Source organism: Musca autumnalis, unplaced genomic scaffold, assembly GCF_047663935.1.
Source record: "Musca autumnalis isolate F117 unplaced genomic scaffold, ASM4766393v1 scaffold_1, whole genome shotgun sequence".
In the NCBI taxonomy this organism is placed as follows: Eukaryota; Metazoa; Arthropoda; class Insecta; order Diptera; family Muscidae; genus Musca; species Musca autumnalis.
In genome coordinates this window covers 270,576,034-270,602,225 of record NW_027411644.1, presented here as the reverse complement: position 1 = coordinate 270,602,225, position 26,192 = coordinate 270,576,034, and the positions used below count along the sequence as shown (strand labels likewise).

Here is a 26,192-nt window from a genome sequence, read left to right as displayed (position 1 = left end):
TAAATTATATTGAAATCGGTTCAGATTTGGATATAGCTCCCGTATATATTTTCGGCCGATTTCACGTATTTGCTGCAGCAAACACGCTATATGTTTGATACCGGTGAAATATGTGACTGAATTCGGTGTAAAAATAAGTGTCCCAAATTATATCGAAATCGGTTCAGATTTGGATATAGGTCGCATATATATTTTTTGCGGCCGATTTCACGTATTTGCTGCACCAAACACACTATGTATCTGTATCTGATTTCGATGAAATTTGGGATGTGTGGCTGAATTCCGTCTAGAAAAAAATGTGCCAAATTATATCTAAATCGGTTCAGATTTGGATATAGCTCCCATATAAATATATTTTCAACCGATTTGATGTACTTGCTGCACCAAAGACCCTATATCTGTCCAAGTTGGATGAAGTTTGTAATAGGTGACGGAATTTTGTCTAATAATAATTGTATCATATTATATCGAAATCAGTTCAGATTTATATATATACATATGTATATTTCCACCATATATATTTTACATATTTACAGTGGTGTAGGGTATCACATAGTCGGCCCCGTCCGACAGTGATTCTTTCCTTACTGGTTTAGGTATCTTCAATGATGTCACATCCTTCTCCTACTTTTACGATCTCTTATGTGCAATTTTGAATACATGGTCGAGTGAAATGCGCACACTTCAAAAAAAAAAAAATATTTGTGCATGAGATAAGCTTGCATGGGTCAAAAGTCAAATGTGGAACGATAACTGCATGCATATGAATATATTTTAAAATATTATTGAATTAAAAACTTATCTTTAGAGTATTTACAATTGCTTTATATGTGCCGAAATAGCTCAGTTGGGAGAGCGTTAGACTGAAGATCTAAAGGTCCCCGGTTCAATCCCGGGTTTCGGCAGAGTTAGATTTTATAAATACTACATTCGAAACAAGTACACAAGTTGTTAATGCAAGTTCCGATATTGTGACATACCATGTTGTTTTTCTTAATGTATATAAAACCAATCGTACCGACATCGTAAAGAAATCGGTACGCGAAATTCGGACACTACGACCGATGTCGCATCCGAAATCGTAACGATATCTAAACGAAAGTTGTATGAAGTGGTTGACATAATTTCGGAACGAAATCAGATAGATTTCAAAACGAACTCGGAAGAAAATCCTTGGGAAATTCGGAAGGAATATTTTTTTCTTCCCAAGCTTTGTACAGATTTTTGAAAGATTTCGCAAATAATGTCGTATGAAAAACTGATGAACCTTCCGAATTTTCGTACAGATTTCCGAGCGATTTCGCAAGTAATGCCGTATGAATATCGCAGTAAAAATTTCTTTTGTGCATTTTTTATTGACATATTTTACTTTGTTATGTTTTTTATTGGAATATTGTAATTTCAAACGTTTCTAATGATTTTCACTGTTGTATCATTTTGTATTTATAGTAGAACAACGTTAACTTCGTTTACTAAATTGATAACACTTTCAGAAATTGTTCAAGTTATTATAAGTTGTATTTATATTAAAAAAAATAATAAAAATTGTATATGCGAACTTTATGATCAATCACTTTGTTTGTGCGACAAGAAACTAAAACGAAACCATCCACTTCTGGTTTATTATTGTTGTGCAAAGGGAAATTTGTTTCGGACATTTCACTCCGAACCCGTACCGAAAACGGAAGGAAAAAGATTGGCACATTTATTTCCGCCAATTTGAACGAAATCCCCTACGAAAAATCGTTTATGGGTCTATCTTGTATTGCCACTAAACTTGAGTTGCGTTGTCAGTTGTCTGCGCGACTGAGACGAAATGTTGTACCATTAATGTCAACTCAACTGGGTGGTCGATAAACATGTTATCGATCAGTGTTTTTTCAAACATGTGACCTCTATTCTATTGTTGGGTGACGTAGGGGATGGAAGATACCAAGGAACGGTCCTGACCGGTTTTAACATGGCAAAGTCCAGGATTTATCTTGGTCCCTCTTTCATCTCAAGTGGACACTGACCTCCCCGTGGTGTCACCTGGGGAACTGCCTTTAACACCCGTTAAAGGTAGTGAGCTAACATTTGCCGCGCGTTCACCCATAAGAACGTTAAAAACTTGGGTTTGGGCGTCGGGTTAGTAACCCTCCCCTAGAAAAAAACAGCCTACTATGAAAAAACGAAAGAAAAGAAAAACAACCCCCTCTAAAGTTGACGAACCCCGCAAACGTTTTAAGGACCATTATCTGCGAATCTGCACCTGGAATGTTCGCACTCTTTATAGAGAAGGTGCAGGCTTCGCATTGGCAGACGTACTTGAAAAGTACAAGGCCGATATTACTGCCATACAGGAAATACGATGGATTGGGAAAGGCGTCACAACAACACCTAAAGGTGACGCACTGTATTATAGCTGCCACGACGTAAAGCATGAGTTTGGTTGCGGATTCGTAGTTAGTCGGAGACTAAAACATCTGGTATCCAGCTTCACCCCAGTGAATGAAAGACTTGCTGCAATTCGAATAAAAGCTAAATTCTTCAACATCAGCTTTATTTGCGCTCATGCTCCCACTGAAGAAAAGGACGAACAGACCAAAGATATATTTTACGAGCGCTTAGAAGAAACATATGACCGTTGCCCTGCCCATGACATTAAAATCATTCTAGGCGATTTTAATGCCAAAATTGGAAAGGAGAATATCTTTGGCCCAACAGTTGGGAAATTCAGTCTACATAGTGAAACATCTGACAATGGTATGAGGCTGATAGACTTTGCAGCTGCAAAAAACATGGTAGTTAGCAGTACCAGATTTAATCGTCTCGATATTCATAAGGGCACCTGGCTGTCGCCAGATCAGAAAACAAGAAATCAAATTGATCACGTTGTGATAGATGGAAGACATGCATCAAGTGTGTTGGATGTACGATCGTTCCGAGGTGCAAACATAGACTCGGACCACTACCTTGTTGCGGCAAAGGTACGTACCAGATTAAACGTAGCAAACAAAGTGCGAACAGACACAACGCGGAAGTTGGACATCGATAGGCTGCAAACACAACAGATAGCCACAGCATATTCCACTCAACTAGCCCAATTGCTTAACGCGAGCACTCCTTGTCCCGATAACATAACAACACAATGGCAAAATATTGCCCACTCCATGCAAACAGCCGCAAAATCCATACTTGGATTCCAGAGACCTCCACAAAGGAATTCATGATATGACCAGGAGTGTCGTGCTGCTACCGAAGATAAAAATGCGGCATATAGAGCTACTTTACAATCAGTAGCAACGCGTAGCGCACGAGAGAGATATCGGGAGAAAAGGAGAGAAGAGAAACGTCTTTTCCGCAAGAAAAAGAGAGAAATGGAAAAGCGGGAGTGTGAAAAAATCGAGATGTACAGGAGCCAGAATGAAGTCCGAAAATTCTACCAAAGAGTGAAACATCAAACAGATGGCTTTGGTACAGGCACATCCTCCTGTAGAGACCAGCAAGGTAATCTGGTAACAGATACAGATAGCGTGCTCAGGATATGGAAGGAACATTTCTCCAATCTGCTGGTATCCAATAGTGGCGAAGACGATGATACCGCAGATCCAATCCCAGAAGATGGTATAGAATGTGTACCACCCGGCCAAGATGAGGTAAAAACAGCAATCAACCGGCTGAAGAATAATAAAGCAGCAGGAGCCGATGGCTTACCAGCCGAGCTGTTTAAAACCGGAAGCGACGCGCTGATAAGGTGTATGCATCAGCTAGTTAGCACCATCTGGCAGGAAGAACGCGTACCCGACGATTGGAACCTGAGCATCCTATGTCCCGTCCACAAGAAAGGAGATAATACTGTATGCTCCAACTATAGGGGCATAAGTCTTCTCCCTATTGCCTATAAGATAGTGTCAGGGATATTGTGCGAACGACTAAAGCCAATGGTCAACGAAATAATTGGACCATACCAATGTGGCTTTAGACCTGGCTAGTCCACCATTAACCAGATATTTACCCTGCGGCAAATCCTAGAGAAGACCCAAGAGATGCAGATCGACACATTTCACCTTTTTGTCGATTATAAAGCAGCATTCGACAGTCCCCTCCGATCAAAGGTATTCCATGCAATGTCTGAATTTGGTATTCCCGCAAAGCTCATCCGGCTTTGTAAGATGACTCTAACTGATACTAGGTCCTCAGTTAAAATTGGAAAGAACCTCTCCGAAGAATTTTGTACCAAAAGAGGTTTCAGACAAGGAGACAGCCTTTCGTGTGACCTATTCAACATTTTGCTGGAAAAGGTAATACGAGATGCAAATGTCAAAAGAAATGGCACAATTTACACCAATACCCACATGTTACTTGCCTATGCTGATGACATAGACATCATGGGACGATCAGTAAAGGAAGTAACTGATACCTTTAGGAAGGTCGAAGCAGAATCTGCGAAAGTGGGTCTGGCGGTAAACGGCGAAAAGACCAAATTGATGGTGTCGACGCGCAAAGCGTCCATAGAGCTCGGACCAACCGTAGAAGTTGGTACCTACAATTTTGAGGTAGTTAAAGACTTCGTCTACCTCGGCACTGCCATAAACACAACAAACAGCATCAGTTGTGAAATAAGAAGAAGAATTGTATTGGCCAACAGATGCTACTATGGATTAAGTAAGCAATTTAAAAACAAAGCCACATCTCGTCAAACAAAAATAACACTATACAAAACGCTGATACTACCCGTGCTAATGTATGGCTCCGAAGCATGGGTACTTGCGCAAGCAGATAAGGCAGTGCTTGGTGTGTTTGAGAGGAAAATTCTTCGAAAGATCCACGGGCCGATTTGCGTTGACGGTGAATATCGACGTCGTATGAACCACGAGCTATATAAGCTATACAAAGACATGCATATAGTTAAACGTATCGAGATGCAACGATTGCGTTGGCTAGGCCATATCATGAGAATGAGCGATGATGAACCCGCTAAAAAGGCGTATGAATACATGCCACATGGCGGTGCACGCAGAATAGGCAGGCCTAAGCTTCGATGGAGCACACAAGTGGATGAAGAAATGGAAAGGCGCGGTATTCCAAAAAGTCAAGCGAAAAACAGAGAGGAATGAAGATCTTTTCTTAGTTCGGTCTATGGAACAAATGTTCTGTAATGGGCCAACTAAGTAAGTAAGTAAGACCTCTATTCGCCAAAAAAAAACATTTTAAAAATAATAACTCTTTTGTGTATTCTGGACAATATTTTAATATTTTGGCTGAGTTTTCGAGCAAATTTGGAAAATAACCCAAGATTGGAATATAACCTGCCCATGGTCATTGATCGTCAAGTTTTATTTGCTGTCCTAAAAAATGATAAGTTCGGTGGAATTATTTTTTGATGATGAAGAAAATGTACAGGACATTGCATCTATTAGAAGAAATTTGAGGGACAAGTCGAATCCATTGGAATTGCCATCTGCCCTGTAAGCTGATGATCATGTGGAAAGATCTGTATAATCAGTAAATTTTTTCAGGTTTAAGGCGTATTTTCGATTGCCAAAGGATGCCGTGGATGGATTCAAAGATGGATGGGTTCAAAGTAAGTTACAGATCAACAGCAATACCCCCACTTTTAAAAGTGTGCGCAGCGTTGCGATTCTTTGAGAACGGAAGTTTCCAAAAGTCCCATGGCAATGATTTCAACAATTGCATGGCTCAATCTACATTGTCGAGAGTATTGAAGGAAGTTGTCCCCTTGATAGAGGACAAATTGTGTGTTTCGAAGTTGACAGAGCAGGAAAAAAAGGCAAAATAAAAACCATTTTTATTCAAAAACGAAATTCCCTGGTGTAGTTGGCTATATAGATGGAGCACATGCGCACATTATGGGGGTCCAATGGAGGATGTTCGTCATTTGTAATTAAACTGAACCTACTGTATTTGTCACCAAATTCATTTGCAAAAGATTTGCTGCTGTCCGCTCCAAAGGCGATAAATTCACTTATTGTGATGGACCACCTCCAGTGTCGTTGAAGTTTATTTTATTTTGAGGCATTTTCTTTTTCAACTTTGCTTTAAAGTGAATCCAGACTCTGCCACTCTTCAGGTGTTCGTGTTGGAGGTTCATGGCTGTTTAAACTGTCCGAAATGGACCTCCACGCTTCATCCGCTGTGGCTTTGGTTTCGCCTAAACTCCCGAACTCCTCGGGCTAAGTTTGGATTTTCACTCAGTTTATCAATTAATATTTCGAACTGTTGCTTTGTCGTTATTTTCACCATATTGATACACAAAATTAATTAATGATGCAAAGAATCAATAATTGTTAACAAAATGTTTATTTTTCCTTCTATTTCACTTCTTGTTTCTTCGAAAATGTTCACTGCAACTGAAAATTGGTGGTTGCTGAAAAACAGCCGACTCGTCAACTGAGATTCGCAACTTCAGTTGAGAGTTGCCATACGTAGATCAATTTTGACAACTGGCAACGCCACTCAACGATAATTGTTATCGATGATCGACCCCTTAGAATTCGGAACGAAATCTGAACAATTTGCTTCCGAAATTATTCAGAGGTGGTTTGGTTTGCTGGGTACTTTCTCATTACGACACTGATTTTCGAACTTTGAAATGTAAAATTCGAAATCCGAAATTGAGGTACGGTGAACATTGTGTCTCAAATATACGAATATGTACATATGTGTATTATTTTCACTTGAACATTACAAAAGTTTTGAGCCAATCACGCCATCAGTGTTGGAAATCACTAACGAATTGAGATATGTGTCTGAAATTATGCACAAACTCAGTCTGTGTTTGCGGATAATAATTGATCGAATATGAAGAACATCGGCTAAAATGTTGGTATTTTCAGTATTTTCCGAAAATTAATTATTTAGCCTGAAATAATTGAATATCCTCTATGCCTACCAGATGTGCGTGTGTCATCCAGAATAAAGGATAATCAACGAAATATTGATTTAAATCAGGAGGAGGCATTGTGACTCACAAGAGAGCCCATGTGCTCTAAGTGAGCGTAAATTTGTTATCGCTCACAGCCTGTGTAGATGCTAACACGTTGTGAACAACAACAAATTTACGCTCATTGAGAGCACAAGAGAGACCCAAAAATGTTCTCTGCCTCACTCTGATTTAAATAGTTTTTGTTATATGTACCTCGAATTGGGGGGTGCTTTAGATTTCACCGAAACTGTATATATGTTGTTTATAAGGACAATTTTAAGGATATATTTTGAAAAATATCGTCACCGTTACTTTTATCCGCCGAAATAGCTCAGTTGGGAGAGCGTTAGACTGAAGATCTAAAGGTCCCCGGTTCAATCCCGGGTTTCGGCAAATAATATATTTTAATTTAATTACTTAGGAAACAACAATTAAATTATAAAATGCTATTTATAATTCAAAGCTGGGTTGGTCCTCTGATATTGCTATTTTGGGAACCCCATTTTAAGGGTCTGAAAACATGTTTTTAAAATAATTGATAACTAATAATAGCAATTTTTATACTTAAATTTTACTCAGACGTTTCATGCGCCGAAATAGCTCAGTTGGGAGAGCGTTAGACTGAAGATCTAAAGGTCCCCGGTTCAATCCCGGGTTTCGGCAAGATTCGATTTTATAAAAGTTGTATTCACAATACAGTTGTACAATCTAGTTCATTTGAAAGATCTAGCCCAATAGCTCAGCTCTTTTAACTGAACTAGTTCAGTACCCGCTTGCGACGAAAATTCCAATTGTCGCAATTTAAGTAGTCCAGAACTAGTTCTAATCAGTACTAGTACAAATATTGGCCCCTAAGTAATGCGAAGGGAACCAATTGTCACCTTTTTATCCCCAAGTAAACGAGGAGGCGTCAGTTGCGACTTAATTAACTTAACTTAAACGACAAGTTGTATAAATAATTCACATTTACATTTTCTTCATAACTTTAATATAAATGAAGCATCCAATAACAGAAGCTAGTGTTGATGGACTGAATATCTTCGTACATATTATTCATATTGTTGTGGTATAAAAAAGGAATACGAAGGAAATTTGCTGCAAATCGCCCTATTCTTCTCTCTACCCGCTAGCATTCCAATTGTCGCAATTTAAATAGTCCTAAACTAGAGGTAAGTGGTACTAGTTCACAGTTGACCGATAACTAATGCGAAGGGAACCAATTGACACCTATATATCCCCAAGTAAACGACGAAGCGTCAGTTGTGACTATTTCCCACCACCTTTTTTTATAAAAAAAATATTACTGTAAACCTGGAACTAGTACAATACCACCTACAGGTAATGCATAGAGTGTCAATTGGTTACCTCCTATGACATCACCATGTTAAAGTTTAAAGTTGATTGCACTATGAGGGGTCAGAAGTGGAACTAGTTACTGTAACGCTGAGAATCGACGAGTTTCCGATGACGAACTAGCCCATCGCGCAAGCGGGTAATCTAGTTCATAGTTCACTATCCACTTCAATCATTAGGATCAGAATCGTTCACGGGCTCTTAATCCTTCGCTTGATGAAAACAAACACATACACCAAATAGGAAAGAAAACACATTAGAATAGTATAATTAAACATTTAGATATTCTAATTCCACTTATAAAGAAAGTTTGCATTAAGTTTAGAAAAAAACAAGTAAAAAAGTATCAGTCGGTTTTGCCGACAGAGATATATCCTCAGCCTCTGTGGATTGATATACTTTTTTCCCCCAAAAAAAAAAACTTATGTATTAAGGGGGTTTTCAACATTTTGGCCGTATGCACCAACAAAAGTATGGATAGGATTAAAGCTCAAAAATTTGCGGGGATATCGATAGATAGGGCTTTTTTTATCACACTAGCCTGCGAAAAACATAATATACCTATATATTCGGTTCGAGCCCTCCAGACACTACATATGGTATCATAGGGATTTTTTACAACTTTCGGGCTGTTTTCTCAAGAAGTATGGAATTTCTCCTGAAAAAACTTTTACTGCCGTAATTGAGGCAGCGAATGCAAGTTGCTTCAACAAAAATCAAAGCGAATCGTGAACTGTTCCTAAACTGAACTTTTTCGAAATTTTCTGTGGGAGGTACCCGAAGGAATGGACCGATTGAGTCCATATTAGAACCTAATCTAAGTCTGGTAGAAATTTCACGATTTGCAATGTATGGACCAAATCGGTTACTTCAATTAAGAGTTATCGTGCGCAAATTTTCCGAATATTTCCGAACTTTTGTGGGGGAGGTACAGGAAGGAGTGGACAAAATATTGCGAAAGCCAAATTTTGGACCAAATCGGTTCATCCGTTCCAGAGTTATCGTGCGCACCAGCCAGCCAGACAGACAGACGGACATTGCTAAATTGACTCAAAATTGTCTGAAACACATTTCGTCCAAACGTACTTGGGGTCCAAAACCATTATTTCGATGAGACACATTTTGCCCGTATGAAAGTGTATATACCCTCGTTAGCATAAATGCTGTGGGTATAAATATCAGCTATACTGGTTGTTTAATGTGGCTAAAACCTTGAAAATACCGAAAATCGGGCGATACCGTTCTATTAAAGCTATATCAAAACGTGGACCTATGTACATAATTTTTATCAGAAAAGTTTTTTGGTCCCTCAATGAACCCTCAATGCAAAATTTCGGAATATTTGGGCGTGAAACATATGTGAAATCTTCAAAATTCCGAAAATCGGGAGGTACCGTTATATGGGGTCTATATATGGGGTCTATATAACCCCGCATTTCAAAATTCAACAAATTTGGTTGATAAGTTTAGCTAAAATATTCAAAATACCGAAACATAAGAAGTACCGTTGCATGGGGACTATCCCAAAACGTGGACCGACCTTCCCAATTTTTTGCTCTCGACATTGTCAGTGAACTATAAATATTTATACCGAAATTCATCTGCCAACGCCAACTCCTTTTATATTTGGCCACCGTTTATTTGAACTCGCGACATAGTGCAGCGTTTTTTTGAGGTTATACGCCATTATCTCGGGAACTATGGACTTGCCCTCAAAAAAAATTACAATGACTTAACGGGGGCAGCACGAACATCCTGTTACAAAAAATTTCATAACGATTCGTGAGGTGTCACTAAACTGCACTTATTTCAAATTTTGTGTGGGAAGTACCTGAAGGAGTGGACCGATATAATCCATATTCGAACCTGATGTATGTATGCCTAGATGTAGTATTACCATATGCAAAGTTTGATTCAATTCGGTTTCTCCCTTCGAGAGTTATCGTGCGCACAAGTTTTGCGACAATTTTTGAACATTCGTGGGGGAAGTACCTGAAGGAGTGGACCTATTTGGCCCATCTTCGAACTTAAATAAAATCTGGACAAAATATTTCGATACCCAAAATTTAAACCGAATCGATTGATCCGTTCGAGAGTTATCGTGCGCACCAGCCAGCCAGTCAGACAGACGGACATTGCTAGATCTACTCAAAATTGTCTGAAACGGATATCGTACAAACTTACTTAGGGTCTAAAACCAATTTAAAAAAAATCTAATTATATTTATGAAATTAGAAATAGACTTTGTTCATTCTTCTAGAATAACTGAGCGTTCTTCATTTATATAATATATTCAAAAATATTAATGAATATCACTGCTTTTGAGGACAAAACGACTAGGGACACGCCACGGTAATGAGTATTTGCACCATTCAATTTTTTTTTTCATATAAATATTTAGAATGTTTTATTTTGATTTTCGAGCCTCGTTAAAGAACATTTTGTTTTACTTATTCCGTTTCTAAGAATTTAAATTTGTTCAATATTTTTAACCCTAAATGCGTTGGAACACAGAAACAAGTCTTTTTGCAATATTCACCCATATATTAAATTTTATGGCGATCGGTTAACGTTAACCCGTGCCAACCTATCGATTTTTTTTTCCATAGTAATTTGTATGGGGCCAAAGGCGCATTTTCAACAAAATTCTCTAAATGCCACAATTATGGTCCGATCGATTATTGTGCCTAAACAACGGTTTCTACAAGAAAATTTAAAAATCAGGTCGGATTTTGATATTTTATTTTTTGGGTCACCCTAATACACATACCCTCGTTAGCCTAAGGGCTGATGATATAAAAATTATCGTTTCAAGCGGGTCGGGTCTTGAACAATTTGTTCCTTAATAATTTCACATTTTTGCCACTTGCAGATAAAGGGACGCAATAACACTTCCAATAATCTGACCATATCGGTTCTATATAGCCGAAATAGCTCAGTTGGGAGAGCGTTAGACTGAAGATCTAAAGGTCCCCGGTTCAATCCCGGGTTTCGGCAAATTCACATATTTTACATCTAATAAGGAAATCCGTAACTAATTTTTAGAATAATCCCATTGGACAAATGAATACATGCGCATTTTGCACATGGCTGTAATGAAACAAACACATTTTGGCTAATACATCAATTGTCATGATTATGATTGACCATGTATTGTATGTAGTTCTTAATGGACAGGATGGACGGATAAACATTCGCACCTTTTACAGCTTAAACATAACAAAGGTATTAAAAATCTTCTATAAGTGGAATATTGAGGCGTGTGTCCACAGGAACATGCATGCATACATACGTACATCCGTTGATATGCATGAACAAAAAAGCCAATGCATTGATTGCACTTTTTAGAAATTTCTAAAGGATGTTGAGATTTATTTACCTGCTTTCTCAATACACTGCTATTGATTCAATGAAGAATGTGTGCACCAACCGCATTAAAAGTGTCTTGAATAAGGCACACTATGAAACACTGTCCTACTGGAAATGGTATGTACATATGTATATGTGTCCTTTTGGGCATTCTAGTGAACAAACAGAACAAACAATACGTGTATCAAGGTGGTGGTCAACAGAACAATAATTATAGGTATTATTTTTTGGCCATGTGCTATACATATTTCTGGTAGCAGAGTTAAGTGTGGATGGACGGACATTTGAATGAGCCTATTAACATTTAAAATGTCTTAATTCAGGAAATTGATTGAGAAGTATTTACAATACCACCGCTAAGGCCAAGCAGAGATTTGATGCGTATGAGTGCATATTTAAGGCTTTGGATGGATGTTTCACATGTAAACTCTGATTGGCATTGACATACCTGCCTTTTGTGTATTTTTTTTCTTTGGTGACCATAAATGACGACAATCACTTATTGTATTCTATATTTGATTGTTTCTCCTATCTTAAGGGACTTTAATCCATATTTAAATTGGCCATGTGTTTCTTTTCATTATGTCTGATTAATATTGCACGGGGATTATTTGTGGACAATGGACGAGATTTTACCTTAGACACGTGTATGTAGCGTGCCAGCAAGGTAATGTATTATTTAATTGGAAACTATTTGAGTAAAATGTAACGACACTGAAGGGGACTTGGCAATAATTAATTGATGTGACCAGAAACCCCAAAGGCCAAAGCAATTCAGTTTGGCATATGGATCAGTGAATAAACATCTGGTAGGGACAGTCACCAAAGAGCTTACACACGTGGATATGTGCCGAAATAGCTCAGTTGGGAGAGCGTTAGACTGAAGATCTAAAGGTCCCCGGTTCAATCCCGGGTTTCGGCAAAATAAACTTTTTTTATACAGGGGTTGAGAGTGTAATAACCCTGTAGGCACTGAAACTGATTTAATGTTTACTTAAAACTAGCTTTTTTGTAAACATGAGTGACTTTTTATCGATTATTTTCTCTTATGCCAACTGACTACTTTTACAAGGCGACGAGTGCCTAAGTAGTCAGTATTGTCCATCGTTAGATCACTATTCAGCTGATTATAAACTAACTTTTGTTAGCCTATTTGTAGTCAGTTTAAATGATAATGTGAAAAAAACAAGTCAATATATAAACAATATCTATTGAACAAGTCTATATATAAATATTTTTATGAGGGTTGTCATTTTTTTATTTGGGATGAAGACTTACATATATTTTGTTTTTCAAAATAGTCAGGCTTAATCCCATAGTCGTTGTTTTAATATTTTATTAAAACAATTTTAATTTATTAGTGGGAAAAATTGGCGATGTTTACCAAGGGGTAAGGCAGGGAAGACTATAGTTTCGGATCTCCAATTTTCCCACTAATAAATTAAAGTTGTTTTAATAAAATAATATTAAAAAACGACTATGGGATTAAGTCTAACTAAAACTAAATATTTTTAAATGGTTTTATTTAGCTCACCCCGTTTGTTTTATTATTTATTCTTGGGTCAAATTTAATAATTCAAATTTGACCCTCTTCCTGTCAACCGATTAATCTGAAATTTTGTATACACTTTGGATTTTGGTGACAATACAATTATGTTTATTCATTATCATTATAAATTCAAGATGGCCGCCGCTACAAAATGGCGTATAACGTAGGTTTTATCAATCCCATCAATATGGGTATCAAATGAAAGGGCTCAACAAGCAGAATACAATATACTATAAAAAAATTGAAATCCAAGATGGCGGCCGCTACAAAATGACGGATAACGTAGGTTTTATCAATCCCATCAATATGGGTATCAAATGAAAGTGCTCAACCAGTAGAATACAATGTACTATATAAAATTAAAATCCAAGATGGCGGCCTCTACAAAATGGCGGATAACTTAGGTTTTATTAATCCCATCAACATGGGTATCAAACGAAAGGTCTCAACAAGTAGAATACAATTTACTATGCAAAATTGAAATCTAAGATGGCCGCCGCCGCTACCAAATGGCTGATAACAATTTTTTATCAATCCCACCAATATGGGTATCAAATAAAAGGGCTTGACAAGAAGAATACAGTGCACTATACAACCTCAATATTTAAGATGGGCGCAGCCACTAAATTGCGTATAATTAAGATTTAAATTTAGAAATTGAATCTGTAATTTAGGTATCTGATTAATCCAGCCTGAATCCACCACCTAAGTCAAGATTTTTTATCGTGTTGAGGACTGTGTGGCGTTAGGGTGGCAAAAAATGATACGTCGTTAGCGGTACACCACCCAAGTTAAGGTGAAAGGTTAAAACGCGCCGAGAACTGTATGGCATTAGGGTGGATAAAAATGATATGTCGTTAGCGTTTTCCCCTCAAGACTCAGGCGCATCTTGTTGTACATAGCCTTGCCCCTTTATTGGACCTCTGGGGGGGTCGACCGTTTAAATGTCCATTACTCGTGGGAACAAAATGGTAAAAAAAATATAAAAAATACAAACACAAATAAAACAGAAACTGCAACACAACGTAAACGAAGGCTTCAAAAAGCGAAAGAAAAGTATAAAGCAAAACGAGCTAAAACAAGTAAAAAGTCGTTAAGTTCTGCCGGGCCGAACTTTTTATACCCTCCACCATAAAATAGTCTTAATTAAAATGGAATAATTAGGGTCCTTTCACAATTTTAGGTGGAACAACTTTTCGACAATGGATAGACTCCTACTGCCTCCCACCATTGCTTAAATTACAGTGTGAACACAAATGTTGGGGGCAGAGATAATATCTTTTGGAGATGAAAGCCTTTGATGTGTGTGTGTATATTAAAAACCCGGAAGGACAGATGCGCCGTGAGTCGAACTTCCGCGTTATGGCGTGATGAAGTTTTTGCAAGAGACCCTGTAAGCCATCATGAATTAGCATTATATCTTTGTTTATTGTTTTTGTAGAGCACTTAAGCAACAGTGAACAAAGATATAACTCTAATTCTTGATGACCCACAGGGTCTCTAACAAAAATTTCATCACGCCATAACGCGGAAGTTCGACTCACGGCGGATCTGTCCTTCGGGGTTCATAATATACTCACCAAGGCCTTTCTTCCCCAAGAGGAATTTTCCGTGCCCCAGACTTTCACCTCCATTTTGTTGCACAGTGTTATTTAATCTAATCTAAAAAAATGCGTTCAGCTAGGTGAAAGTTACCACCTACGGGGCTATATCAAAGAGTCAACCTATCTTTAAATTTTTTTGCGGAAAAGTTTTATAGCTGCAGGGAACTTCAAGAGTCAAATTGAGGGTAGTTTCATCAAAACAATGTAGACCCTCAAAAATGGACCCATGTTGACGAATTTTAGTAAAGAAATTTCGTGACCACTGAAAATTCCCGAAAATCGGGAGGTACAGTTATATGGGGGGATATACCAAAACATGGACCTATATTGACGATTATTTTTGAAAGACAAAATTGTGGCTAATATTCTCAAAATACCGATCATTACATCGATTAAAATTTGCAGCTAAAATTCTCAAAATACCGAAAATAGGGAGATACCGTTGTATGGGGGCTATACCATAACATTGACCTATGTTGACGATGTTTCGTTGGTGATAATTTATGACCACTGAGAACTTCAAATGTCAAATTACACCTATTTCGGTTAAAAACTGTAGCTAAAATTCTCAAAATACCGAAAATTGGGAGGTACCGTTATATGGAGGCTATACCAAAACATAGACCTATGTTGACGATGTTTGGTGGAGACTTTCATGACCACTGAGAACCTCAAATGGCAAAATACAGCTAGTTCGGTTAAAAATTGTAACTAAAATGCTCAAAATACCAAAAATCGGGAGGTACGGTTAGAAGGGGGCTATACCAAAACATGGACCTATGTTGACGATGTTTGGAGGAGATATTTCATGACCACTGAGAACCTCAAATGGCAAATTACAGCTAGTTCGGTTGAAAACTGTAGCTAAAATTCTCAAAATACCGAAAATCGGGAGGTACCGTTATATGGGGGCTATACCAAAACATGGACCTATGTTGACGATGTTTGGTGTTTCATGACCACTGAGAACCTCAAATGTCAAATTGCAGATAGTTCGGTTAAAAATTGTGGCTAAAATTCTCAAAATACCGAAAATCGGGAGGTACCGTTATATGGGGGATATACCAAAACATGGACCTATGTTGACGATGATTGGAGGAGATATTTCATGACCACTGAGAACCTCAAATGGCAAATTACAACTAGTTCGGTTAAAAATTGTAGCTAAAATTCTCAAAATACCGAAAATCGGGAGGTACCGTTATATGGGGACTATACCAAAACATGGACCTATGGGATATAAGTTTATTGATCACTAGGAACCCTATGTGCCAAGTTATAGCTAATTCGGTCTTCAAATGTGGCGAAGAACGTCAAAATACCTGAAATCCGGAGGTACCGTTATATGGGGGCTATACCAAAGAGTGGACCGATATAGCCCATCTTCGAACTTGACCTGCCTATGGAAAAAAGACCCTCGGGTGCCCCACGGTTTTATTTTAGTCTAGTCTTTGCATATGTTTATAATTCCCACGACTGTATCTATTTTATTATTTTTTGGTTTTTAGTACATTTATCTTAAACATTGCAATGTATGTTTAACATAACACCGTTTAACTTAAAAAGTTTTTTTTACCTATTTTTTTATATATAAATATATATTTTTTGAAAATAAGTCCACTTTTTGTCATAGCCCCCATATAACCGTACCGCCCGATTTTAGATATTTTGGCGACACTTTATAACCGATTCGGCTATAATTTGGTACTTCGACGTTTTGGAAGGTAAGAATCCCTCGTACCAAAAATTATTAAAATAAGTCAATGTTTTGGTTTAGAAACCATACAACGGGACCACCTTGTTCAAAAAATTTTTGACCATTTTCGGTAATTATGGGCGAAAAAAAAATTGGAATTGCTGTTTTTACACTAGGGTTATGACTTTTTGGCATTTTTCCTCAAAAATTATTTCCTGTAGCAGGGATGAATGAACTTTTGCCTATTAATCACTATGCTATCGTTTATTCCATTGAAATATAAAAAAAAGTTCACGCACAAATCGATTTTAAAATAAATAATTTTTTGAAAAAATATATGAAATGAAAAAAAAATTTTTTCAAAAAATTTTTTTTTGTTGCACGAATGAATAAATATAAGCCTACTAATAACGTTTATATTATTCAAATATTAAAAAAGTCGCGAAAAAAGTCACTTTGAAAAAAATTTAAAATTTTTTGTTTTTTGTTAAAAAATTATATTTTTGAATAAAAGCGTTTACGGCATTTTTACGATTCTCAGAATTGAAGAAAATTAGTGGGAAATACATTTTAAGTCATTTTAATTATCTCATGTGGCTCCAACGTTTATTTTCAATTATATATCTGCTTTCAGTGACTTCAAAAAATTTTCCATAATTTTGATAAATTCAAATTTTAAAATCATTTTGTGCGTGAGGTTTTTTCACCGAATCACCTTATAATTAAGATTTTATGTAATCTTATGGCAAAACTCATCACGCTATGATACAGGGATATGAGGTTGTAAAAAAGTCATAACCCTATTTTACACATTTATTATAAATAGGTGAATATTGCGAAAAGACTAGTTTTTGGGGTCGAAAACGGCAAAGTGCGAAAATGGCTTTTAATAACTATTTTGATACTGTTGTATAAGACTATTTTATGCATTAATTAGCGGGGTGGCATGTGTATTTATGGATTTTAAGGAATTTTTCAAAGCACAGGGATGACGGTAGTCGCAAGGGAATGATATTTAAATAGTAAATTTTGTAAGATTCATTTGTCCTTTCATTGTTTTAATTAACTACAGCCTTGACTTTGAAATTGGTCTATTTGGATATAGCTCCCAAATACAATTTAATATTTTCACAGTGGTGTAGGGTATCATATAGTCGGGCCCGGTCGACGTTATCCCATTCTTATTGACTATTTATTTTTTCTCTGCATTTCTACTTTTCATTTATGGTTCCATGTTGTATTTGATGGTTTGTTTATAAATCCTATGATAAATTTATTTAATAATTATCATAGATGGAATAATCTCGAATGTACATTAATTACGCACGGTAATGATGGAAACATGAGTATTCTTGGATTAAAATGTGCAAATGTTATTTTTTTATAAAATTTAAAATAATTAAATACAGACTAAAAAGATTAACATACACATACCATTAAATTGGAAATTATAACATAAACAACGGAAAAAATACTCACCACCACGGGAATGACGAAATTTGTGGAACATGCACAAAAAACACTAAACACTTCAACAGCTCTAACACAACTGACTACATTTTTCACTTCTGTCGATTATCATTAAAACCAACGGGAATTGTCGTTACTTTGGCAGGTTACACATAAACAAAACACCGGCATTTATAATTTTGTTCTTAATAAACACATTGGCCCACGGGAATGACGAAAAAATTGGGACACGACTAAAATGTCTCAAAAACATAATTTAAAAAATAAAATTATATTTATGAAACCAAAATTGACTTGGTTCATTCTTCTAGAATAACTCGGCGTACTTCATTTATACGTATAAAATATTTTAATTAATTAATGAATATCAGTGTTTTTTTGAACACAAAACGGTTGGGGACAGGCACGGCAATGACGTTTTGCACCTTGCGACCAATTTTTTGCATATAAATACATATGTAAAATATTTTATTTTGTTTCTTGGACCTCGTTAAAGGACAATTTGTTTTACTTATTCCGTTTCTAAATATTTAATTTTTTCAATATTTGTAACCCTAAATGCCTCGGGACACAGAAACTAGAATTTTCGCAATATTCACCCAAATAATAATCTAATTCAATTGTAAATGGATGTTAAAATAATTTTGGCCAGAAAATTTGGATTTGAGACCATAGTGGACCAAAATGCCAAATTATTTCGATTTTCGTCCTGCTTGAAATACATACTGACATGTACATAGCTTATTGAGAAGTGATCGGATGGATATACACTCCGGTTCATCTGAATAGAACCAGCCAATATTTGTCTACAAATACCGTTATATCTGACGAATGGAGAGGAATTGTAAATTATAATTTTGTGGACATGTAGAGTATATAGTAGACGATATATTCAATACCTAACATGTTTCACATATTCGTCATAACGGTACTTTTTACTCGCTTTATTAAAAAATGTCAAAATATTAGCATTTTTTAATGGTTCACCAGGATAGAACCACCCTAAGAATTTACACAAATACTTTGTTAGATGTGGTAAACTTTAACAAAAAACTATTTATAATTATAAATAAATGCCGTGAGTGTTAATTGCTATCAAATATTGTGCAAAAATTTGTATTAGGGTATTGAAATTTGATGAAAATCGATGCTTAGAGCTCCAAAAAATATTTTTATGAAGAAATCGGTAGAAACAATTTATAAAGACAACATTTTATACTGAATTATGTTCAAAATTTTCGATACTACAATGAAATTACAAAAAAGTCCCATTTGATAGGTTTAAGAGACCGAAACAGAGGAAATAGGGTAAAGGTAACTCATATTTCTACCTTTTCAATCCAAAATTTGATATATTATCTCATGAAAGTGAATGCATATCGATAGGTTCCTCCCAGTTTCGTTGGCTGTGGACATCTACAGGTCCAAAAAATAAAGAAAATTCCACCGCCTAACTCTTCATGTCAACATCAAGGTTTGATTTAGAAAATATCGCATGACATGGAAAGCACAGAAACATAGGCGCTCTTTTTTGTATAATAACGGATCAGAAATATTTTTTCGGTACTTATACTATGAGGCAAAGATGTGTGAACATCATAACCATCAAATTTAAACCCCTTCCTTTCGAAAAAATTAACGTCTGCCTTCCCTTATCGCTAAACTGTTTCTTCACACAAATGTCTTAGAACCTTTTGAAATTCCAAGGACTTGATGGTGACATGAAGCGTTCGGCGGTGGGATTTTCTTTATTTTTTGGATCTGTAGATGTCTACAGCCAACGAAACTGCGTGGAACCCATCGATTTGCATTCACTTTCCTGAGATAAAATATAAATTTTTGGATTGGAAAGGTAGAAATTTGAGTTATATTTACCATATTTCCTCTGTTTCGGACTCATAAACCTGTCAAATGTGACTTTTTGTAATTTTATTGTAGTATAGAAAATTTTGAACATAATTCAGTATAAAATTTTGACTTTATAAATTATTTCTACCGTTTTCTTCATAAAAATATTTTTTCGAGCTCTAAGCCTCGATTTTCATCAAATTTCAAGACCCTAATACAAATTTTTGCACAATATTTGTTGGCAATCAACACTAACGGAATTTATTTATAATTATAAATAGTTTTTTTGTTAAAGTTTACCACATCTAACAAAGGATTTGTGTAAATTCTTAGGGTGGTTCTATCCTGGTGAACCATTAAAACATGCTAATATTTTGACATTTTTTAATAAAGCGAGTAAAAAGTACCGTTATGACGCATATGTGAAACATGTTAGGTATTGAATATATCGTCTACTATATACTCTACATGTCCACAAAATTATAATTTACAATTCCTCTCCATTCGTCTGATATAACGGTATTTGTAGACAAATATTGGTTGGTTCTATTCAGATGAACCGGAGTGTATGTACATACATATAATAATCCCCTATAATAGAGAATTTATTGGATAACCGAAGAAAATAAAATTCTATTTTTTGCTTGTGAATAAAAAAATATACCCTACATGTGTTTTGTACAAAACAGGTCCCATATCAGTGAGCAAATATGAATCGGGGTGCACTCATTGATATGAGAGAAGTCTCTGTTCATGGGTGACAAGGGGGGTCCCTTGTCTCTTCAGAGATGTCTGTGGGAACATATGTACATATTCATTGTGCGATTAAACATAATCAAAGCCAAACTGTACTTTTCATTTTTTATTACATATTTTATTTTTACAATTTTTCAGAAAAATATTGTCACCGTTACTTTTATCCGCCGAAATAGCTCAGTTGGGAGAGCGTTAGACTGAAGATCTAAAGGTCCCCGGTTCAATCCCGGGTTTCGGCAAATGTTTTTTTTTATGTTGAATTCATAGAATTTCAAAACTTTTCAACAAAGACGAAACAACTACTAAAAATAAAATTAGTTGTGCGAATCTGCCGAAATAGCTCAGTTGGGAGAGCGTTAGACTGAAGATCTAAAGGTCCCCGGTTCAATCCCGGGTTTCGGCAAATGTTTTTTATGTTGAATTCATAGAATGTCAAAACTTTTCAACAAAGACGAAACAACTACTAAAAATAAAATTAACTGTGCGAATCTGCCGAAATAGCTCAGTTGGGAGAGCGTTAGACTGAAGATCTAAAGGTCCCCGGTTCAATCCCGGGTTTCGGCAAACGGTATATTTTAATTTAATTACTTAAGAAACAACAATTAAATTATAAAATGCTATTCATAATTCAAGGCTGGCTTGGTCCTCTGATATTGCCATTTTGGGAACCTCCGTTTTAGGGTCTGAAAACATGTTTTTAAAACAATTGATAACTAATAATAGCAATTTTTATAGTTAAATTTTAGTTATACGTTTTATGCGCCGAAATAGCTCAGTTGGGAGAGCGTTAGACTGAAGATCTAAAGGTCCCCGGTTCAATCCCGGGTTTCGGCAAACACGTACTTTTTAGTCTAACATGATAATATATAATGAATAATGAATTACCTTCATAATATATTCAACGCGCATGAGCGTGAATAAAATTAGTTAAACAATTGTTTATGCAGATAGGCATTTAAAATAATCAATATAATTTGTTTCAATAAGCGACAAGTAGTTGCGGTCAAAAACTTATTAATTTGAAGAATTTAATAATAATTAATCAATTTAATAATAATTAATTTTATGGGGGTTTTGAGTTTTTGTAGCGTCTCAACTTGGTCCGGGTACAAAACATGTTGCCAAAAATTTATAAACTATCCCAGACGAGTCCCTAAACTGCACTATTTCTAAACATTGTGTGGGAGTTACCCGAAAGAGTGATCCGATGTAGTCGATATTCGTATTATTTCTTCGAGGCTATTAGAAATAATACCATGTACAACGTTTGGACCAAATCGGTTTCTCCCTTCTAGGGTTATTCTACGTATTACCTAAGTCCAGTCAAAACAGACATTGAAATAGGAAAAATTCTCTCAAAGCTGAATTTTGGTGGAGAGCTAGGGTTTGCCATTAGAAGCAAAAAGTGACTATGCCAAATATTGTAGACAGAAAAATTCTCTACAAGTTTGGTCTCTATAATTTTTTTCCTAGGAGGAACCATTCTTGATAAATAGCGGTTCTAAAAAACACATCAGTTATAAGTACTTATAAGGGAAATAAGCACATATTCAGGTGAAGCGACTAAAATAACGGGAGTAACGGCGTTTGTCTAAAGAAAGAGGGTATAAAAAGTACGGGAACACATATAAAATCAAAAAAAAAAAAAAAAAAAAACAAGTGACCCAAAGAACAACAAAACCGAATTGGTGCATCAGAATAATTTTAGTGTAGCACTGTTAAACTTAAATTAATTTATAACATTTAATAGGGTGATAACTTTTTACAACCTCGTATCCCCGTGAGTGATTCGATAAAACACCTCAAACACAAAATGATTAAAAAATAAGAACACATCAATTAAAAGTGGTTTGAGCGTGGCATTCTGTGTGGAATAAATGTTATTTTAGTCATTAATAAGCAAAAGTTCAATCATTCGCGCTCCAGAAAAATGTAATTCAATATATATTAATATGGGCACTACTATTTATTCGACCGCAACTGTATCTGGAACTGTTCCCATATACCGTTATTTACGTGCCGAAATAGCTCAGTTGGGAGAGCGTTAGACTGAAGATCTAAAGGTCCCCGGTTCAATCCCGGGTTTCGGCAATGTTGTTTTTTGTTACACTTTTTTAAAAGTTTTTCAAATATATAATAGAAGAAAGAAATACGAAAGAGCAGTATTCGCATTTCACAGATTTCTTCCACACTGCACTGACAAACGCAAGGTTTTGGGGATCTTCGAATTTGCAACGTAGGAAAATTATCAATTACACTGGTCAACAGGACTTTTGTTTCAACCGAAGTTGCAGTTGTTTCTAGATGAAATCGGCGAGTTATTTTCAAATCCGGTCCCGGTTTTTCTCCATCAGCTCTTGTTTTTGAGATATAGCTCAAAATCGGGTTTTACGTGTTTAACCCAGACTTTCGTTATTTTCGGATACAAACAAATATTTTGTTGCGGGTTTTTCGACATTAATATATTAAGGAGATGTTGTACGCTCGATACAAATCGTTTTTGCAATAGTTATGGTGAGTATATATCAAAAAAATATAGAAAATATACGACGGACCTTGTAAAAATTGCATATTTTGAGTACTTTAAGCTGTAATTACGTCATCGGGGGAAGTCCTAGGATCTTCATATGGTACTCCGGATATGCTTAGGGTGTCTACTATATAATCCAGTATTCAAATGTATAATATAAAGTTCATAGCCACCATGATTCGGCCATAACCTAAAAATCGCCATGAAGACTGCTAAAGGGAAATAATTTACCAGTGATATCATTACCACATAAGCCATTTACTTTTCAATGGCGGTCTTCATGATGATTTTTAGGTTATGGCCGAATCATGGGCGCTATGAACTTTATATTATATATTTAAAGTAGTAGTAGACACCCTAAGCATATCCGCATTGCCATATGAAAACGATTTGTATCGAGCGTACAACATCTCCTTAATATATTAATGTCGAAAAACCCACAACAAAATATTTGTTTGAATCCGAAAATAACGAAAGTCTGGGTTAAACTCGTAAAAACCGATTTTGAGCTATATCTCAAAAACAAGAGCTGATGGAGAAAAACCGGGACCGGATTTGAAAATAACTCGCCGATTTCATCTAGAAACAACTGCAACTTCGTCTGAAACATTCAACTTTTTCAATTTTGCTGAGCAGTGTTATTTTTACTCAGTCTGGGTCATAACGTTAAAATTTATTAATTAATAGCAAAGGCAGAAAATTTGGTGAAGTTTTTATATCAGTTGTATATAATTCTCATCTGCATCCTCAAAATAATTTTGATGAAAATGCTACATTCCAACGATTGCACGATGGGGCCGATGATATGTTTTTGAGGCAAAAAATCACAGGGGCAAGCTAGACCTTCAAAATTTCGTGCAGACGTTTATAATCGGCCTAGAAGCTAATCTGCCAAATTTGGTTGATATCGGTTCATATATAGATATAGCTCTCATATATATGTTCGCCCGATTTCGAGTAATTGATGGACCAAACACGAAAATTCTGTCCAATTATGATGATATTTGTAATATGTTGAGGAATTCGGACTGGAAATAAGTTTGTCAAGTTATTTTGAAATCGGTTCAGATTTGGATATAGCTCCCTTATATATTTTCGCCCGATTTGAGGTATTTCGTGCAACAAAGACGCAATTTCTGTCCAATTTCGAAGAAATTTGAAACGTGTGTCAGGATTTGGTCTAGAAATATGGTTGCTAAATTATATTGAAATCGGTTCAGATTTGAATATAGGTCCCATATATATTTTCACCCGATTTTAGGTATTTGGTGCAACAAACACGCAAATTCTGTCCAATTTCGATGAAATTTAAAATGTGTGACGAAATTACGTCTAGAAAAAAAAACTATGCTGAATTATATCGAAATCGGTTCAGATTTGGATGTAGCTCCCATATATATTTTCACCCGATTTTAGATATTTCGCTATATATGTCCAATTGTGATGACATTTAAAGTGTGTGACGGAATTTGGTCTAGAAAACATTATTGAGACATCATATTGAAATCGGTTCAGATTTGGATATATCGTTCATAAATTTTCTCTGTCGAAGTTAATTGTTTTCTCAATTTAGTTGGTTGATACCGAACTTCCTTGAGAACATAGTTTAAATATTTTTCTTTTGACAAATTGGCCGAAACAGAGGCGGCATGAATCAAGGGCTTGGTACTGTTGCCGTGTTCATAGCAGACTTCCGAAGCAAGTTTTCTTCCTTCACAATCCACATTAGGGCGCCCTCTCTTCTTTTTATCATTACCTTGTTCTAGAGTAAATACTGTGTCGCTAGCTAACCATAAGTTTTCAAATTGTAATACACGACTTTTTGACCTCCAATTTTTTATCCATTTTTGGTTAAGGCGTGCACAAATATTATAAATTTGCTTTTTAACTTCCGTCATGAAGTTGTCTTTGACACCTCGATTAAATTTTGCAGAAATCCATTCCATAAGGAGTTTAGGTTTTCGCTGATTTTCAAACCAAAAATTAAAAATATCGAAGTTTTTAAGTTTTACGAAATCTGGAAGTTGATAATTTTTTTTTCGCAAGTATACGCAAAAATTATTTTCAAAATCTGTTAGCCGACATTGTCACCTTTCACCAGATACATATTTTTACGAGAAAGCACCCTGAAGTCGAAAGTTCTACTCCAAAGAACACATGGACGATACCACAGACTACATAAAAAACCATCACTTACTGACACAACAAATTATTGACCACATCTAATATTACATTTACACTTTTAATAATAATCTTAATTTACATACCATTACCCGTATTTTCCATTTTTAAAAAATAGATAATATCAACAGATCAGGTTTTGGCGCCAAAATACTTAAATTGTTTAATTACGACTGAATGTCAGAAATAAACGGAATCATAATTATGACATCTTTGACAGCTTGGCATGTCGCCGTGGGTCGTTGCCAGATTGTAATTTTTTGGTTTTGGAGGTTTGAAAGTGTTAAGAATATAATTCCGTTATTATTTGATTTCAATCGCTGACTTGAAAAAATGACTTTTTGCCTCAAAAACCTGTCATTGGCCCCATCGTGGATTGTTCCAAACTTTTCGTGTTACAGGTACGTAATGGAAACTGTTTAGATTCGATTGGATATAAACCGAAAAAATATATGTTTAAAATGTGGCATTAAGGAATTTTGGGAAAGAAATTGTAATTTTGACAAAGCGCCCGATATTTGTCCGTAACCAACAAAAACGAGCTACAGAATTTCACTACGGATCTGAAGTCCGCTCGTTCTTTAAGCATTGATTTCTCAAATTAGAGGCTAAATTTGTTATAAGACGAGTACAGCCATAATTTGGCTCATTGAATTGAAATAGAATATACGCCACCAATTTTTGTATACAGCAATTGGTGATCCATGCTTTGTGAAAAAGTGGGGTTATGATTTCGGATATTACAGATGTTTTACCTAATTTTTTAAAGTTATTACAAATTTGGAGATTTTACTCGTATTTTCCAATGGCTTTGTTCTGGCCTCGCTTCATATGTGCCGAAATAGCTCAGTTGGGAGAGCGTTAGACTGAAGATCTAAAGGTCCCCGGTTCAATCCCGGGTTTCGGCA

At 35.9% G+C, this 26,192-nt stretch overlaps 11 non-coding genes across 11 annotated transcripts; all 11 read left to right on the top strand.

Annotated features, from left to right (window-relative positions):
- The first annotated feature begins 832 nt into the window (after positions 1–832).
- Positions 833–905, top strand: TRNAF-GAA (transfer RNA phenylalanine (anticodon GAA)). Its single transcript has one exon. It is a non-coding gene; the product is annotated as a tRNA-Phe (tRNA).
- Positions 906–7,248: 6,343 nt separating this feature from the next.
- TRNAF-GAA (transfer RNA phenylalanine (anticodon GAA)) lies at positions 7,249–7,321 on the top strand. Its single transcript has one exon. It is a non-coding gene; the product is annotated as a tRNA-Phe (tRNA).
- Positions 7,322–7,518: 197 nt separating this feature from the next.
- On the top strand, positions 7,519–7,591 carry TRNAF-GAA (transfer RNA phenylalanine (anticodon GAA)). Its single transcript has one exon. It is a non-coding gene; the product is annotated as a tRNA-Phe (tRNA).
- A 3,614-nt stretch (positions 7,592–11,205) lies between these two features.
- Positions 11,206–11,278, top strand: TRNAF-GAA (transfer RNA phenylalanine (anticodon GAA)). Its single transcript has one exon. It is a non-coding gene; the product is annotated as a tRNA-Phe (tRNA).
- A 1,221-nt stretch (positions 11,279–12,499) lies between these two features.
- On the top strand, positions 12,500–12,572 carry TRNAF-GAA (transfer RNA phenylalanine (anticodon GAA)). Its single transcript has one exon. It is a non-coding gene; the product is annotated as a tRNA-Phe (tRNA).
- An 8,167-nt stretch (positions 12,573–20,739) lies between these two features.
- On the top strand, positions 20,740–20,812 carry TRNAF-GAA (transfer RNA phenylalanine (anticodon GAA)). Its single transcript has one exon. It is a non-coding gene; the product is annotated as a tRNA-Phe (tRNA).
- Positions 20,813–20,903: 91 nt separating this feature from the next.
- TRNAF-GAA (transfer RNA phenylalanine (anticodon GAA)) lies at positions 20,904–20,976 on the top strand. The gene has a single exon. It is a non-coding gene; the product is annotated as a tRNA-Phe (tRNA).
- An 88-nt stretch (positions 20,977–21,064) lies between these two features.
- TRNAF-GAA (transfer RNA phenylalanine (anticodon GAA)) lies at positions 21,065–21,137 on the top strand. Its single transcript has one exon. It is a non-coding gene; the product is annotated as a tRNA-Phe (tRNA).
- A 197-nt stretch (positions 21,138–21,334) lies between these two features.
- Positions 21,335–21,407, top strand: TRNAF-GAA (transfer RNA phenylalanine (anticodon GAA)). Its single transcript has one exon. It is a non-coding gene; the product is annotated as a tRNA-Phe (tRNA).
- Positions 21,408–22,591: 1,184 nt separating this feature from the next.
- Positions 22,592–22,664, top strand: TRNAF-GAA (transfer RNA phenylalanine (anticodon GAA)). The gene has a single exon. It is a non-coding gene; the product is annotated as a tRNA-Phe (tRNA).
- A 3,455-nt stretch (positions 22,665–26,119) lies between these two features.
- On the top strand, positions 26,120–26,192 carry TRNAF-GAA (transfer RNA phenylalanine (anticodon GAA)). Its single transcript has one exon. It is a non-coding gene; the product is annotated as a tRNA-Phe (tRNA).